We start from the raw sequence: 19,336 nt of genomic DNA, 5'->3' as shown, positions 1-19,336 counted from the left end.
ATTATCGGGTCAGCGTTGTCGTGCGAGTGCTATTTTGGCTTAAAAAAAAAATTTCGTTTAGAGTAGTTCGTGGCAGTGCCGTATTTAGGAATGGTCTAAGGGAGGGTTTATAGAGTTTATAGGGTTTAAGTATAAGCCCCCCGCATCCCCTTTTAAGGTTTCCGATACTTTCCTACTACAATATGCTATATAGCAGCGGTTCTCAAACTTTTTTGTAGAGCTCTTATGGCCTTATGTAGCGAAGAAAATTCTACGGAGCCCCAAACATATTGAATGCCCAAAACATGAACACACAACTCATGAAAAAAATGATGCATAAAATATTTGCCTACTAATTTGTTTCTTTATATTACAATCGTAAATGACACAAACGATATGAACAACATATCCTTCTACCACCTAACAGCTAGCATCTAACATTATTTTCGACTACGAAACTAAAAAGGCGGGTTATAAATAAACTAATAAACATGACAAACCATATTATATTATTTCATTTTAATTCGGATATGTCGAGGCAGCCCCTGAATTACTATCGCAGTATCGCGAAACCCTAGGGCCCCACTGCGCATAGTTTAAGAACCTCTGCTACATAGTTACACGACATTACATTTCCATTGAATACCAACTGACACAATCAATCATTATTTTTATGTAGATAAGATAAAGTTTTATTCTTATGTAAATAAATAACCAAATCGAATTCACAATTAAAAGAAAAAAAAATTAACCGTGGAACACAGTTTTTATTTGATCGACATCATATTTTGTACGAAAAAAGTTCAACAGGCTTGAAAAACATAAAAATAATTATTTTAACGTTCGTACAACGTAAAATTAAAAAATGTTGAAAATCATTTGCAATCGTATTATTTTTGTACGTGTCGGTGATGTCGAAAAACGATATTACACAAAATGGATTATTTAGCCCAAGTGATTCTTGTCCACGTGAAATGGTTATCAACAAACAATTAATTATGGACATTAGGCCTACTCTAATAATTACTGTCGTGACGTTTAGAGTTTTAGTATTCAATTATATATAGTTAATGTGTTTTTATAGGATGAAAACGGTTTGAATTCTATTCCGACTGATACCTAAATACATATTATTATATTTACTCTTAAGCCTGGTTCACAGTTACTTCGTCTGCCGCGCAGTGGTAGTTTTTTTTTATCGTATTTCGATTGACCGTTGTAATCGTGACGGTATTAGCATTCGCTATAACCATGACCTACCGGGACATTTTCAGGGTTTCGCTGACGTAAACATTGGACACGACAACGGATGACGTATGATGTCTGTGAACCCGACTTTACCGTATGGTTTGAGCTATTCTATTTACCGGTGAAACTACGAGTGTCGGAGGATCTAAAATAGTTTTAACGCCATCATAAGTATACGAGCGCACTGACTATACAACAGAATATTAAAACTCTAAAGGTAGGTGCGTATTTATGACAATAATACATTGTGTTTCGTGAACGGAAACCGCGGTATACCAACACCGACCACGACCAACGCGCTCGCTTACCGTTTGCTACAGTAGTAGACTGTGGTGACGAACGTGAACTTTGTTTTGTTGCACTTGATGCATACACCTCGGAGACCGGCCTTGAAATTTCGGGTTTGCTTCAGTGTCGGCTGACCGCTCCACGAAGTCTTCTGACGGCACCCCACGCAGTAGGTCATTGTGTACGGATCGGACATTTTCTAAATTTGATGTTTGCACTGCCGGTTCAAATCCGTCTCGAATCGTTTTCGTCCTGATGATATCACGGTTTTGTTTTATGTCCGTATGGATCCTGCAATACGCAAACAAATCGAAGTTAAGTGACGGGTCGTGTCAGTGCGGTTAAACGTCGTATGGCACTGCGTTCTATAATATAGACCTGTCGTATGTCACACTCACCTTACTGATGCGATTGATCGGGCAGCGAAACGTGTATTGAAGCGAACCAAATAAAAACAATTAATAAAAGAACCGACAGGAAATACCGTGTGATGACGTCTCTTAACGAGTAAAATATTATTTTGTTGAACCACACAACAAGCCACTCGTCAGGGTGATTTGCAATAGGCCAGCGTATTTAATCGACAACTCTTTAAATAATGTTATAATATTCTGTGTCTAGCCAGCAACGCGAATTATTTTGTCTTATCGACTTGAGTGAGTAATAAGCACCTATATACCATTTGTGCTTATTAATATAATCTATATTCCTAATAAGTTGTAAAACGATACAATTTAAGCGTGTTTCCATTAGCTACTTAGTGGACAAGTATTAGTTGAGATTTAAATACTACATTAGTTCATTAACACACTATCAAACCGATGTCCGATACACAAACCGTATGTAATACAAAACCCAGAAAAGTATTTGACTTTTAATTTGCTATTTTTGCCCTTCCGGTATTTCAGATCCAACTTAAATTCTAGTTAGTAGTACGTCACGTCATTACCAATTGTTACTAATTGGAAGATTATTTTCTAAAAATGTTGAATAAAATATTCGGGGTATCGAGTTGACGTCAGTCCAGCACGTAGAAAATAGAAACATTCATATCAGTTGAGATACTAAAGTTCCACACCTCATATTTAAAAAATACCTTAAAAAACGACAAGGGTATAAAACATCAAATGTATTTTACTTAAAAATTACAAATATTGGTTAGCTGCAGACTATTGACTGTCGTATGGCTATATATTTCAAACCCAGGATTTTTTTTCTGGGAATAAATAAAATTATTATCCAATTATTATAGCATTTATTTTAAGATAGGTATAGTTTTTTACTTGTCGATTTTAGTACCTATCTGCAGTACCTACCTATGTATAACTTGTTTTTATTTAAATCGATAAATAACTAAGTATACAGATTACAGAAAAAAAAAAATAATAATGCTGGTGATCGCTCAAAAATATACGCTTAATGATAACTGACCAATTTATTGTGTTATAATTAATGAATTTCAGCACATTTTCAAATCCCCACTAAGTAGATGAAGAAATTATCAATGGGGAATAGAACGGACGACCAGTGATATGAACGTATTGTATAGTTACTTATTGTAATAAAAATATTATAATCTAATATTTGTGCATCATATTTCAAAATAATATGATATTGCTCCAAATTCTTAAAATGTATTTAAAAGAAAATGCCTCTGGTATGAATATAAAATGCCCTAAAAATGTGGGGAATGTAAAATAAAAGTTTCATCATAAAATTCTTTGTGACATATAAACAAAATAAATGAACGATAAAAATGTTGGCACAACTCACTAGAAAACGTCATTGACTAATTTGACAAAAAGAAAAAAAACATTTATTATTATATATAATAGTATAATGTATGTTTTATAAAAATATATCGAATGGAAACTCGAGAAATTCAATAAAGATGCAAAAGATACGTTCAATTAAATTACCTTTTGGTCGTACCGAATTTTTACTCAGAAGTGCACGACATACGATATATCTATATTCTGTATAGGACACACACACACACACACACACACACACACACATACACACACACACACACACACACACACACATACAAGCGAGCACCTACAAGACGCACATGGATATATAATATTATGGTTGAGCTGAGCTGCAGCGATCGTTTATCGTGTCCAGAATTATTTTAGATCTACACTGCGGGCTACCAACACATATATTATGTCTTTATACATATCATTGTAATGTAGCTACCCTTAAATAAATGGGAACACACGCGCTTGTCGCTGTATCTTATACGATATATTATATGATGTGAACGCGTATGCACGCACCCACCCATATATACACACTGCAGGTACAGGTGTTTGTTTCCTCTCACAATACATATACAGTCCCGGGAACACAGCTGGGTTCCTGCCGCACGTCACGTTTGATAACGCTCGACACTTTATAAAATAATATCGTCGTACATTCACATGTCGTCATTGTTGTGTGCCTACCCGTTGTATATAGGCGTATTATGTGCGACCAGCGCCAGCGCGGTATCTCGTGCGAATTCCGCGGACAACCGACCGCGGTCCGGTGCAAACCGACGAAAGCGAAACGACGTGCATATTGGCATGCGGCGATGCAGATATCATAATCATCTGCGGGCCCGGATCAAGACATTTTCAGGCCCGGGGGCCAAAGTTTCAAACGGGCGAAAACAAAAACAAAAAATAACGGTGCGTGTGCCACGCGCCTATCATTAAAATAGATATATTTACAGTGCATGTCGGCGAGCGGTTAATAATTATCACTTTGGTTGAAAACCATAAATTAGAAGATTATTTTCTCGCTTTTGTTCGACAAAATTCTTTGATAATAATTGTTTGAAGAATGTCGTTTTCAGATGCCAGAGTATCGTAAACGCGGACTCATTTTCTCGGTTTAATGTTGATCTGTATTTTGTGCTTATTGGCTCTATTGTGTTTTGAAAAAGCTCTTGCGGCTGAAAAGTTGGTACTTGGTATTACAGTGAAATACATTTTTTATTTCATTTGACTCAATTGACTGTAACTCAAATTGTGACAAATGCCGTTGGTTTTTTTATTTTAGGTGATTTATGCAATGTTATGGCTTATAACGTAATAAGTAATCAAAAAATCTGAGACCCGGGAGCCACGGCCGCTCGTGGGACCCCCCCCCCGCCCTTAATCCGGGTTCGATCATCCGAGGTAAAATATTGTAATATCGGTCAGATTATATCCATATTATTATTACGCGTGTGACAATGCAGCAGTGGTGGATTTAAGGGAAAAAGCCCGGTCAGCAAACATAACTGCAATACTCCAACTCAGGGATTGGGTGACATTTTCGTTTTCTACACAAATAAATTGTCCTAATTAAAATATCAAATTATAAACACATAAACTACGAACTACTTATAGGTGTCTGTCTATAAAATTCAAGTTCAAGATTGTATAACACAATATAGTTAATGACATCAAATTATGGTGTTCATGTTGAAGGATAATTTTTAGAAAACAATAATATTCCGAGATGAATAAAGAATACGTATGAATATTTTTTGATTGTAATTTTAAAAACCTTCTAGTTTCGACCCGATTTATGGTCTTATTATGATATGTGATTAGTAGTATTATCATGAACGACATATTATTATACATTAAAAACAAACACATGCTACGCGATAGACAATACGCGAATACGTGTTTGAGATGTAGTTCCAATAGTCACCTATATTACTTATTACAAGTGTAGAAAGGTCGACTATTATATTCCCTAAAAACGTATTAATGCAGTTATGTGCTTAAAAAAAAAAATGAAAGTTAAAAAAACGGTGTGGTTTTTCGGTATTTGGATTTCTCTTTATCTGAAAACCAAATGAAAATGTTTAATGCGCAGTCTGCTGAATGCTGAAAATTATAAACATTGAACAATGAACAATTATCATTCCCGGAGTATTATTAGATCGAATCATTAACAGTTTCGTCTTTGAGAAAGTTTAAAAATAATGCGTGAACTTATATAGTGATTCTCGTGGACAAGGGTCCGGTCAGTAAATTACCGCATATTTGCTTCGATAAATCCGCTATTGGTCAGGTCGCACAGCAGACATAATCAGTTAATGTTATTTTTTATTTCTATATTTTTTTATGGCAATAATCGCATTTGTATGGAGGGAGGTACGGCTAGTTCGGAACGCGTGTATGTGTGGCAAGGATTAGTCACTAAGAATCCGGGTGGTCACCCATCCGGGAACTAGTGACGCCGGTCGGTGCTAGCACTCGAGTCACTTTTATGGTTGAAGCCAACACCGCGCCACACCACGCCACAATAAATTATTATTCATGATAATATGAACGATTGTAATATAACAAAAACGTAGTACATACCTAACAATATTATATAGTTGGCATTTGGAGCTCAGATATTGAAGTGTTTTTCTAACAAGAAACGTTCAAACACACTGTATATGATTACACGGACGTATAGATTTATTTAAAATGCGGTGACATTACAATATTTAATATACGCAATATTATAATACTGTTTGTACAGACTTGTTCTACTGCAAGTGCAAAATATTTACTAGGGGTGTGCCGACTGCTTCTCTTGTATTATGTTTTATTTTAAAAGCGTCATTATTATTTTGTGGGTGTGCGACGAACATTGTTATGCTTCAAAGAGCCGCAAAAGACATTCACCGTATGCAAAAGTGTATAAGTATAGAGATTTTTCACAGTTTGTGCAACGAACAAACCGACTGTAAGCGTGTATACACAAAACGAATAAAATATTATGTGTAAGTAATAAGTATACGACCTGAAAAATAGTAAAGCTCAAAATATCCGTAGAAGCAGAAGGTACAAAATATACAGTTCTAGGATAAAATACCCAAAATTAAAAATTTAGAAAAATATGTGCAATAAAAAACCTACATACTACAGAAAACTTTTGTATAAAATTAGATTTTTTAATTAATTAATTTCAGAAAATACATATTGCATAATATAGTCCCGAGCCTTAATAGTTACTATATTGCACTCATAATACAAGATGAGACTGTAATATAGACTGTGAGAGTGTGAGCTGAGCTTGTGAAGTTTTGATTTAAAATATTATATCATATTCTATTATTATCAGGCGCGTAGCTAGCATTTTTATATTGGCGGCGAGGTGTTTTAATTCGAGGGAGTTTCACACACCGTAAATAAAACTTATTGTGCCATATGGCAGTATATTTTTTAGACATAATATGTACGCATATTATAATACGTAGAAAGTATATTGTTGTGCATAAAAACTCCCCATTTCAACACCGAAACACCACCCCGATTCCTGACCACTCATGATTATTATTTATTAATTATTATTAATCTATAAGTCAATGCCGACTTGAAACTGTTGAAGGGAAAACGTCTTCTGGCGAGGATATTTCGAACGAATACCGAAATAAATAACACCTATTTAAACGAAACGAAAATATAACACGCGTCATAATGTAACATAATGTAACGCACAAATCAGCAATAAGCATTTCTACGTGTGTTAAATACATTTATTCGAAGGCGCGAACCACTGTACTTACATCCCTCTCGTGTCCTTTGTGTCGCCCAATGCGGTGCTACAGGTATCTATATGCTGAACCAGATACCTGCAGGACGTCTGCAAGTGCAAACAATGATATTATTATTATTATGAGACACGTATAATACAGTATTTTATTATAATACTTCGTGTATGGGTACCTGCCCAAATCACAGAATTGTGGGATTATAAGCGGGTGCCAACGACGGCGATAAACGGTGGTTTATAAATTATATTATATATTATATTTCTCGCCGTTTGTAATATCCTGGCGGACGATGCGTGCCCGTGCTTATAATGCGTCTTTGCTGTATATAATTTCCATATCGTTATTATTATAATTGTATTAAAAAGTAAAGCATTTTCATTCCTCCGGGTCACGTAATATTGTTGTATAGTGCCTACTTTTTATTTATTTATTTATTTATCAATATAAGAGACCAGGCGTGGGAGGATCAAGTGCAGTACTTACATACTATTTAAGTATATACAATTTAATGTGTAATACTGTAGTATAAAAATGAGTATACATAATACATATTTATTTAAGAGTATATAATATGACACTCAAAATACGATTTAAAAAACCTTAATTATAAATTACAACTAAGAATTAGTCAAAAGAATACTTCAAAGTAGTAGGTACAACATATTATGCTGTATATACATGGGTATATTTTGCTATAATTTCGCGCAATATTGGTCTACCAAAACTGGAAATTCCCCAGGGCGATAGATAAATGCCTACTTGTGAAAAGTTAATTTTAAACGTTATTAAAAAGTCCAGTTTTTGAAAAAATCAGTAAGTGTTTTTTATTTGCGATCATAGTAATATAGTTACTATGGTTAATCGACTATATTATTGTTCTAATAATGACATTTTTTCGAACTTTCTTTCAAGTATTTACCAATCAAATGATTTACCACATGCCTGTAGAACCGTTACCCATTGTTTTTGGACTAAATCGACTATAGGTTGACCCATTTTTAAGATCACTGGTATAATATTTAGGTACCTACATGTGATCATACAGTCATACTGTATTATAAGCCTAATAACTTTAGTAGAAAAGAAAAACGTACAACTATTGTTTCTCACACGGAATATTCGAAACTCCCAACATTACATTGCAGGACCCTTGTGAACTTGGCTGCGAAACATTAGCAGACATCGGTCCAAGCAATCCAACAAATTTCTTGGTAAATTGTTGGACATCGTGTGAAGCCTCCGATATTATCAAAATTACCCCCATCCATTGAACGCGTTCACGAATTATTGAAAAACATTACGACACATACTAATAATGACGAAAACTTTATTAATGATCCAATTACACGCATTGATGTGTTTACTTGTAATACAAACTTATTTAATTTAAGTAAAATTAGAACTATTTTTGTTGACGGAACCTTTAAATGTTGTCCAAACAAGTTGATGAAAAAATAGATTTATTTTTGGATTACTTAGTTGAAAATGATATTTCATCTGAATCTACTCTTCCGCCTCATTTCAGGTCTCGTTTAAGCGGAGAGCATCACGCAATAAAATTATACGCCCAACAATATTATACGGATGGTGCTAATTCGATGGGTAGCGTGTAAACCTATAACTTTGTGTAATACGCCGATTGAAGGGAAAATAAAATGAATTCGGCGAAAGCCAAAAAGGTGTACGATAAACATTGTGATGTCATAACTGTTGTAGGATATATTTTTTATATTATTATTATATTGTACACGCAAGGCGGTGTGGTAATACGAATGTAATAAGTGCGTTAAATTAAATAAACAATGCCCCCCTATGCGCGTAAATAGCGGCGGCGGGGCCGTGCTATTACCTACTATTATTATTGTATATACACGAGAGACGGTCTCGCGTGTGTAATATAATAATGATCGTATATAATATAATAGAATAAACACACGCCGCCGCCGATTAAATTACTAGTCGACTTCATATTATAACATATATAGATAGCGATATTATGTTTTATACGCTGCAGTACTTAAACGACGAGACCTTGTCTGTCCAACTCCTCTGTTCAAAGACCATTCTGAATGTTATTATGATCATCATTGTCGTCGTCGTCATTGTTACCGGCTAAAAGTCCACGTCAAGTGGTTCACAATTGACAGTCTATTTTCAGTGTCTAGCCATAGCACCCCTCGCTCGCAAGCACGGCAAAATCCGTTTTGTTTTTTTTTTCTTTAGCACCAAACACATTACAGGTGCAGCTCAGATTTTGACAAACCGAATTGATACCAGACGTTTTCTTAATACGAATTGAGCCAATTAACCGAGTCCGACGACACTGCATACGCATCGTTTATTATATATACTACATTTGGGTAGCCTATTCTCCATATTTCGTTAGTGATCTGCAGGCATTAAAATCTAAAAAAAACATTTTAAATTTTATCCCCGCCATCACGAAAAAATATGTTATATTTTATATTACATCATATATAAATGTATAATGTATAACTCTCTATAGTAGCGGTTTATTCATATAATGATGGAGAAAAAACATTGTGTGTCACCATAGTGTATATGTTTGCATTAGGTCGAACCATAAAATATAAATTCATAAATGTATGAAAAATAACAATTAAGTTTTGATGTTTTCAAAAAATAAATAGTACAACTTTATCTAGATGCGTATTTAACCCTATACGTATGCGCCTAGGACGACATCGCAACAAAAAAAGTAACCAATTATTGTTATAGCACCCGATTGTCCTCAAGTCCATCAACACAACCGATTTTAATATAAAATTCTTATATTATGTTTGTGTCGCATTGCTACGTGTGTACGATAGGTATAGTTATACGGGGGATCAAGATGTCATATCCCTGCTGGGAGCTGTCAAGGAGTTGTGTGGAAACAAAAATTAATTAATTAACCAAAATAAAATCTTTCTCGTATTACAATATCCATTAGAACAAAATGATGATAATAATTTTAAAATGTGTTTGCTGCTGCACTAATTGAATAATGTTCCTTCTCGTCGCAAAATAAGTAAGTATAATAAACAATGCGTCATATACACTCGTACACTGCGCGCACAATTGAAAGCCTTGTTGTGCGGCACAAGAGTACAAGACATCATATTGTGTTTCGACTTTATTCCGAGCCATTGTACGCGCAGATGCGTTTTTGAGATAAAAAGCAATAACGATTTCAATCAAAAGTATTTGTATAGCATTTGATTTGTTAACGTTTCATACACTGTTTTTACTCATGATACGTAGGTAGGTATGCAAACAATGCACGGTTTCAATCACAATTGTTCGTGTCATTTAAAATATATTGCACGGAGAGCTTGTAAAAAGTGTTATTGCCGAAACAGCCGCCATACTGCCGCGTATCTGCTTACACGACTGTGAAATATATGCATGAACACTGTGAGCCGTAGAGCGATAACTCTACGTCGACAATGAGCAAAAGATAAAGATTAAATGAAAAATATGATATGAAATATGCCGCGTATACGAAATTCGAGGGGGGGTATTTGAAAACGAAATAACATTTCTATTCGTTGTTTTTATTTTTTAATTATATCACTGCGTTATAGCTGGCAAATAGGATAAAATGATATTTCCAAAGTGATTTTGGAAAATGTATATATTATGTAGTGCGGCACTATACATACACGGCTGATTATCGCGGTGCATAATAATATTGTGTATCATCGTTGTCAGTGATCGAATAGTGGCTCAAAATAAGTCGATGCCTTTCATAATTCATATAGATCTCATGTATCGTTTAAACCAGCGTTTCTTAAGATTTTTCATCCGTGAAACTCTTTTTTTATGTCCACTTTTATCGTGGAATCCCTACTTTTTTTTTAGGTTTTTAGCCTTTTTTATTTAGATTTTAACAATGAGCTATTACAGCTTGAGTTGCTGGACATTTAGAACCCCTACTTTGCTTCAATAGTCTTAATGCGTAATTTTATATAAGGATTACTTGCAATAAAAATTATAATTATTTTATATGATAAAAATTAATAATATTTAATTCGAAATATATTAAAAAAATAAAAATAGTATCAAATAATAAAAACATTTTAATGAAATAAGTAAATTTCCTTTTACTGTTACAAATATTCTTAATATAATTGGTCTTCTTGATGAAAGTTGTATTATCATATTAGATTCGGCATCAAGTCTGTTGCGGTATTTTGTTTTTGTCGATACATTTATATCAACAACGTTCAAATATAATAATATTTCTGTATACTGTATTAACACTATAAGTACACTATATAGAAGTATAAACTATACCATATACATTATTATTTAATATAAAAATATTATTTTTTCTATAATAGAAACATTTTTTCCTTACTAATCGTAGGTTAGATTTTTTAAAGTAATTTTCTTGAACATTTTGAAAAAAGCACTTAAGTTTCCTGGAACCGTCAAGTGATCTCCGCGGAACTTCAGTGTTCGGCCGAACACTGTTTAAGAAACACTGGCTTAAACAGTCGTACCAGATAAGTAGAAGGATAGAAAATGTGAATTATAAAAAGTGGAAGGATGCCCCTCTCCCATTTCAATCACTGATCGTTATAGTATCATCTTATATATTTACAATAAGGTAAGGTTAGGTTATAACTTATAACCAATCCTACATTTTTTGAAATGGGATTAAACGGTTGTAGGACGTAGAAATCCGCTGTAAAAATATTCAAACTAAAATATCCAGTGGACAATAAATTTGATTCTAAAAAGTCTAATTACAAAAAATTCAATTTGTGGGTGAACAGTCAATTTATTTTATTTGATATTATTTGATTTTCTTCAAGTTTAACATTTCTTAAAATAAAAGAGGACTAAAAACTAGTTTTAATAATCATATATATGTATATACGTCGTTAAATATAAACGAATCAATAAATTATACACAAATAATACGAATAAATCACATTTGTAAAACTTGGTGTAACTTGAGAAATCTTTTTACATAATTCATCTTACATAAAGAATCGTTCAGGTAACGAATTATTAAAGAGATATATCTATCCCAGTGAGTTCGAGATTGCACGTTAGCAATAATGTATGCGCATCTTGTTTTATTAATATGTTTATTGAACAATTAATGTTACAAACACATGTTTATGAATGTTCAATATCAAAACTTGTATTGAAAAATGTATTTATAAAATCGATAAGATTTCGGCTTTAAGTCTACCTTTGCAAAAATATCATAGCTCTAAGTCTATATATTTTAAATTTTTCACCTTCGTTATGGAGTGTTCATACATGATATAACCGCTTTAGTGTAGGAGGGGGGGGGGCGGAACTAAAAATGTGTCTGAAGTGTGGAGTAAACGGTTGCATAGCTCTGCAGTGGACATGATGAGCATCCAACAAGACAAGTTCACTTGAAAACGACATTTCCACTTTTTTGAAATTAAACTCAAAATTAACCTTCAAAATTCGATTTTTGTAATTCGAATATCAAGATCTTTAAAATGTTAATAATGCTTAAGTGAAAAAATGTACTAATTGATGTCAGAAAGTATAGTTCCTAAGAAACAATTTCAAGTCAAATTCAAATAAATGTTTTCAGAAGTGTTATCCATCGGACACCATGCACAGCTGCTATCAGTGGGGGAGTGAACTTTATTTTCACATTTCACACATTTTAAACCTAGATCACATGTATCTATGCGAGTATAAACTATAAGCTAGCCGTCTAGGTCTTGGAGACTAGGGTAATTGGGGTACCCACCCCCACTTTCGCACCGGGCAGCTGCCTTATAAAACAGCTTTTCACGCCAGTGCCAATAGGGTAATGTCGGTATACAGTCGACACCAGACAGGCCTGTTTCGGTAATAATGTACACTTTTTCAGGGACTTTTTTGTCCTTTAGCCTGGGACGTTTTTTTTCCACCCGGACTCGGTTTTCGCGAGTTCGTTCCGGTAGGCCGAAGTGTATGATAATATCATCGTATAAGACTTTGGCGAGGCGAAAACCGCGTGGCCAAGACCTTCGACCGTCAATCAGCTGACGTCGACCGACGAGATGAGGTAAAATGGACGACGCGAAAGCATATTTCGGCCGTCAACACTTTCGACGGCCCGCACGAGTCTGCAGTCGTGTGTCTCGCACGTCGTACATTATCATCATTATTGCCACTATAATACATCACATAACGAACGTCAATCGTATTTGTGTCGTACGATTTATGCGCGGTGGTATTGTTATTATTATTATTATTATTATTATTACATCGAACCGAACGCACTCGGCGGAGAAATCGCGAGAGACCGTCGCGAGGTGTGCTCGCTATGGCGGGCGGGATGGACGAGCTGCATTTATTATTATTATTATTATTATTATTAAACTCCCCGCGCGTTCGTATATACGTTCTTTTGTGCGCTCGTTCGCCCTCCGCGAAATATTCTTTTGTGAATCAATCGGACCGCTATTATTATTATTGTTATTATTGTACACACGTACAATATATCGCGTGTGTGCGTCGCCTATATAATATAGGTATACGCATTATACACTCGCGTACCTATACACACGCACCCGGCGCATTGTCGCACACATATATATATATATATGCACATGTGCATTATAATGTGTATGTCCCGCGAGCACTGTTTTCCGATTGTCGACGTGCATTGTACACCGGCCCTCTTCCTTCTACGGTTTATTTTTCTCGTATTTTTAGTGGCCATCTGCGCCGTCGGAGCCTATTTATTATACATATAGGTACCACGTACCCATGTAGGTATATGGGCGGTACGTATATGCGCGGGATTATAATAATAATAGCATAAGTCCCGTGTCCGCGATCTCTCCGCGCCGCCGAAGTGCGACCGCTGCAGCAGCAGCCGTGTGCCCACTGCACGGCAGTCCGGTGACGGTCAAATGATTTTTTTTTTTTGTAATGTTTAGGGGATGATTTTCTGACATTCACCGTTTGATCGTTAAAAATGTTTAGAACACGAGATCAAATTGAAATTCATTTCAAATTGTAACTGAAAATGTTAATTAGCTTTAGGTACTCAGTTTTGAAAACAATGGGAATAGTTTTATCAAATTAAAGATTAAAAAAAAAAACCTAAAAAATATGGCTACGTTAATGGAAAGGAAGACTGTAACTTATCCGTGGTTGAACCAATTACTGACAGACACCTCCTTATAATTTACGACTGTCGAAACCACATGGAAACCAGAAGTAGAAATTCCAGACAACCTCTTCGAAGCTCTGAGCCCAAGTGACTTACAACAGTTACAAAACCATTTTATTTCTTAAATATATGAAAATGTATAGTTTAATCTAGCCATCTAGGAAAACCGATGTATCAATATGTAACATAGGAGGACAACATCTAAGTTGTTGAAGCTATACAAATGATAATATGAAAATATTATTTTTATTTACATTATTTTTTTTTTATAAAAATAATATAGGTGCCTATATAATGTTATATATACATTATAGTAAGCATTGAAAATAAAGTTGATTTTGGAATGACGGGGTTGCAATAAGGGCCCACATCATCGCCACCACCCATTGAACTTACATTGAGCGACAGAGTCCATAGAAAAGTCGACGCTATAGGCGAAATTAACTGGAATATATTAGGTGGGGCTCAAGCTTAAGCGCCTAACTTAAAATTCTAGAGAAATCCTGCCCCTCTCAGTCTTTAAACATCGTACTATCTCCGTAACATTTCGTATCTATAAATATTTGTATTCACCAATAAGTATACTAACTACTAATACAATACTTGTTTTCAGCATATTTGTTTAAAATAGTTTCGTTGTTGAGGACTTCTCTTTTGACGTGCTCATAACTATTATTAATATATAACTCATAACTACACATTCAGTAAATTAAATCGGTAACACGTATGCAACCAGAAACAACTTAAATAAATATTTTTATTTGTACTTACTTCATTTAACAAAACAATTTTCCAGCAATTTGGTGGCCCCCGATAGTCCCTGTAGAGTATGTATAATATATTTATTATTTTTTTTTTATTAAAACAAAATAGATAATTATCATTTAGTAGGTATCTAAATTAAATATTAAATAACAATGAAATTAAGTTAGATAAGTACGATAAGCAATGCTTGTGGTGAATGAATATTAGCATACAGTTACACTTGTATTAATAAATCAAAAATCGTATTCAAATAAATACATAATCACATTCAGTCAAACAGATTTTTTAACACGCAGTGGCTATGGGCATTGAGTTAAAATTTATTGGACTCAAATAATTTAAGAATAATTAATTTTTGTGTACTTTATTCGCATGCTATACATATTATGCTCATTTTTTATGTTCATTATTATTAATTCGAACAAGGCTAATTATTTTATACCTGCGGTTTGACAGTTTGATTTAAAATGGCGAACTGTCTGCACAGGTGTCTCACTGATAGCACTATTAGTCCTTCATAGTTTGGTTATGCGGAATTTAAATTGTGGACTCAATAAATTCCTGGCTTTGTAAGCCATAATCTTTTTGCAAGATTTGTTTGTATATCGTGTGGCCTAGCCCTTAGAGAATTATTTGCATAGATACTTTACACTATCGTCATTAGACCATACTGGATAATTGATGTGAACAGAGCATGTTGTATGTACACAATATGTATTTATAATTCGTAAAAAATTTGTGCTTAAAAACAAATTAGGAAACGTTGTGAGTGGTAAGATCCTGAGTGGTGGCGAGAGTCCACTGCCGACGGCCTCATTTCCCAGATTTCGGTCGTGTGTAAAAGAAAAAATGCCCCATTTACCCTTTACTAACCCTATTCAAAAATGTATTATAAACAAGTCAGCAATAACTATTTCTTTGAGATTTGAATTACACATAAATATTATTCATTTTCGAACTCAGATGCTGCAATAATAAATAAATAAGAACCACAGTTTGAATTTTGCAAAATAAATTAGTGTAATATTAAGGGCCATAGGCAGAGAAAAATATCGAATTAAATTCAAAGTCATGCGATCGAAATAATTCGGATTACCGTTGTATTGTTGAACACACTTATTCAAAAAAAAAAAATACCAAAAGCAGAAAAAAAATTGTAAACAAATGCATTGACCATCGAGTATTAAAGCGGTTTTCCAACACCTGGCTATTGAATACAACAGATGCATCGTGCATATGTATTTGTACATTGCAACATTATGTTTTTATTTTATTTTTTATCAACAAACCATACGTTTCATTATATTTTATTTACTCTGCAAAAATTTAAAAACGAGGTGTGATTTAGTCCATCCATATTTATTTGTTACGGTTTTGCAAACAACTTTGAAAATAATATATTTTATAGGTAATTTCCATTGCTCTTATTATTCTTTTGGACTGATAATATATGGGAAATCCACTGGTCCAATATAAGTTATATGGCACCTAATCTCGTAATCCATTTTTTATAATACTAAGAGGTCCCAAAAATAAATACATGCAAACTGTACCGCACTATAGCCCACAAATGTCTTAGTGCCTATATATTATATATTGTATTACAGTAAAGAAAAAAACATTCTTAATATATACTTAAATATAATTTCTTAAATTTATAACTAAGGCCGCCGAACAGTTAAGAGTTAAGATAATTTTCATAATATCAAAACTAAAAAGTGACATACAGTAAATATATTATGAGATGACTACTCGTACCGCGAGACCAACAGTTAAAAAACAGCGACGTCAAAACACAGGGGTTGTCAACATTTGGAGTCCAACCCAGTGAATTGAAAAATCACGTCACAACGATGAGTCGGGACGATTATTATTATTTACTTTTGTACAGCCCGTGCAAATAAAATCGATAGATCAGGTTTCAACCGTTGTACATAATACGCGTCTGCATTGCAATAGACATAAAGTTATATTAAACGATGTTTTGACGGATACGTTTTGTTCGACGTGTTGACGTTTAGTACACATGTACAATACATGCGTATATATATATATCATATATCAAATTATATATCTTCAGCACTCGTCGACCGTCTGAAATGCGTTCGGTCTGCCATTTTCGGATGATACACAGAAATCGTTAGAAAATAAGGAGCAACTATGTTATCTACTTGTCATTATCGTTATTATCATCTCCGTCGCCATTGTCTCGCACAACACGCGGCGGCCCTTTTAATAATCACCGCGTTTTTGGAGTTTTCGAAATTCCTATTATGCCCGCCGAAACCCAAACGCCGTGCAGTAATAAGTTATAAAACCTAAATCATCGTCAGTGAGTCAGCACTTTTAATCGAACGTCGTTCTCCCGGACATACGATATTATACGCTTACATGGTTTGTGACCAGCAGACTGTTAAACTCGAGCGACTTTGCTGAACTCGGTTACGTACATTTATGACATTATATATCATATACGATTACATTATGCCATACGCTCATGGTTTACTTATATATATATTATATTGTTACGTGGCATGTTAAAAGTTGTTATTCCAACAGTACATTATATTGTTTAAGACATTAGTCTTTGTCAACACAAGTAGTGCATGACCGTTACACACGCGCATCGCGGATGCGGGCGGGCTGCAGGGACGAAAAGCCCCGGATTATAACATTATTTCAAAAGGCCACAAAGGAGTGTGGGTATTATACGGCGGACCCATTGTGAGATTTATTTTCATACCTTTATCGTTTATTGTCGGCGACGTTTGTACACAAATTGTAATCACGGCGGTGCTTATATATATGCGTAGTATATTTTATTATTCCGTGTTCGCCGGCGCGTACGCCTTATATTATCCAAGCACAATATCGACTATGCCTATATCGTGGTGAAATTATTTCAATTTTTTAAAAGCCATTTCTATTTACGGTCATACGGTACAAATGAAAAAAAAAAAAAAAAAAAAAACTGAACATTTCAAATTTTTATGATTTATTGAAGAATGTACGATTTTAAAACCCCAAAAACACATTACACTGTAGTAATTATACATTCTATAAATTATTATATTGACATAGAACTGAGTTGTCAACGATCGTGCCATATTCCTTACTCCAATATTCAATAATATTATTTGTGGTTTACACTATTGTATACCTACAACAGTTTAATATCAGCACACACAATAGTGCCCACCTATATACGAAAAACGTAGTGAAAATGTGCTGCGCTCGCTGCAATGTGTGTAGGTATAACTGTATAAGAATCGCGGTGAAAATTAAATATAAATGTGAACACATGTATACTCTACTCCTGTAATTAGCAATTACCGCGTGGAGTGTATCCATACCAAAATATCATACATTACGAGAGAAATAATGTCCTAAATTATTATCATGCGTAAGTACTGTACAAATGTAGTATATATATATATACTATGGTATACATATTATTATGTTATACACCTGATGTTTTTTTACTTACAACTTATCACTGTATATTATGTATAGATGAGTTCGTATTTAAATTAAAATTTTTTTATGTATAATTAATAGTCAAGCATAAGCCATGTTCAGACATAAAACTATTTATATTTGAAATTTTTCATTGAATAAATGGGTAAAAAAAATGTCTCATTAATTGAATCTCCGCATATAAAATTGCGTATGATGGCTATAATAATTTATTAATTATTAATTACTGATTAGGAGCAGAGTAAAGTTACATGTGTTCATATTTTTACTTAATTTTTTTTCTGGGCTTTTTTTCCGTGGACTTTTTTCCCGCCTACCCTGTATAAGTTTATCTTAACTGAATTCGATTGTGTTCAGTTTTTCAGTGTTAATTGACCTATCAAATCATCACATTTTTGGGAAGAGCATTTAGCTTAGGCGCTTAAAGGTCAGCTTTTTATTTGATATTTTAATTTTCAAGTGAGTTATGAGAATTTTTAATTTGTAGTTTTCACATACTATATTTTGCTTGAAAATTAAATCTAGGAAAAATATTCAGGCGAAAAAAAAATCCATGGACCACAAAACTTACTTATTAATTTATAATTCTAAAAGTATTAATGATGCGTGAAGTATAGTTAATTATACTAATTACGTTCTGTCATAGTTATGGGAAAAATAGGAATATATTGAAGATTTTATTTTGGAACCTTGAAGTTGTAATAAATGAAAAATACTAAAGATCGATTAGTGAATGATTAAAAACAGTGTTTTATAATTACAATTTACATCTTAATAACCTCTTATAATAACCTAAGACGTACAATATACATTTTACCTATATGCATGACACTGTGGCTTGAGTTTTTGAGTTTTTATTAAAAATATTATATTAT

The sequence above is a fragment of the Myzus persicae genome, unplaced genomic scaffold (assembly GCF_001856785.1).
Source record: "Myzus persicae strain clone G006 unplaced genomic scaffold, MPER_G0061.0, whole genome shotgun sequence".
Lineage (NCBI taxonomy): Eukaryota > Metazoa > Arthropoda > Insecta > Hemiptera > Aphididae > Myzus > Myzus persicae.
The sequence above is the reverse complement of the archived record's forward strand: the minus strand, read 5'-3'. Positions refer to the sequence as shown.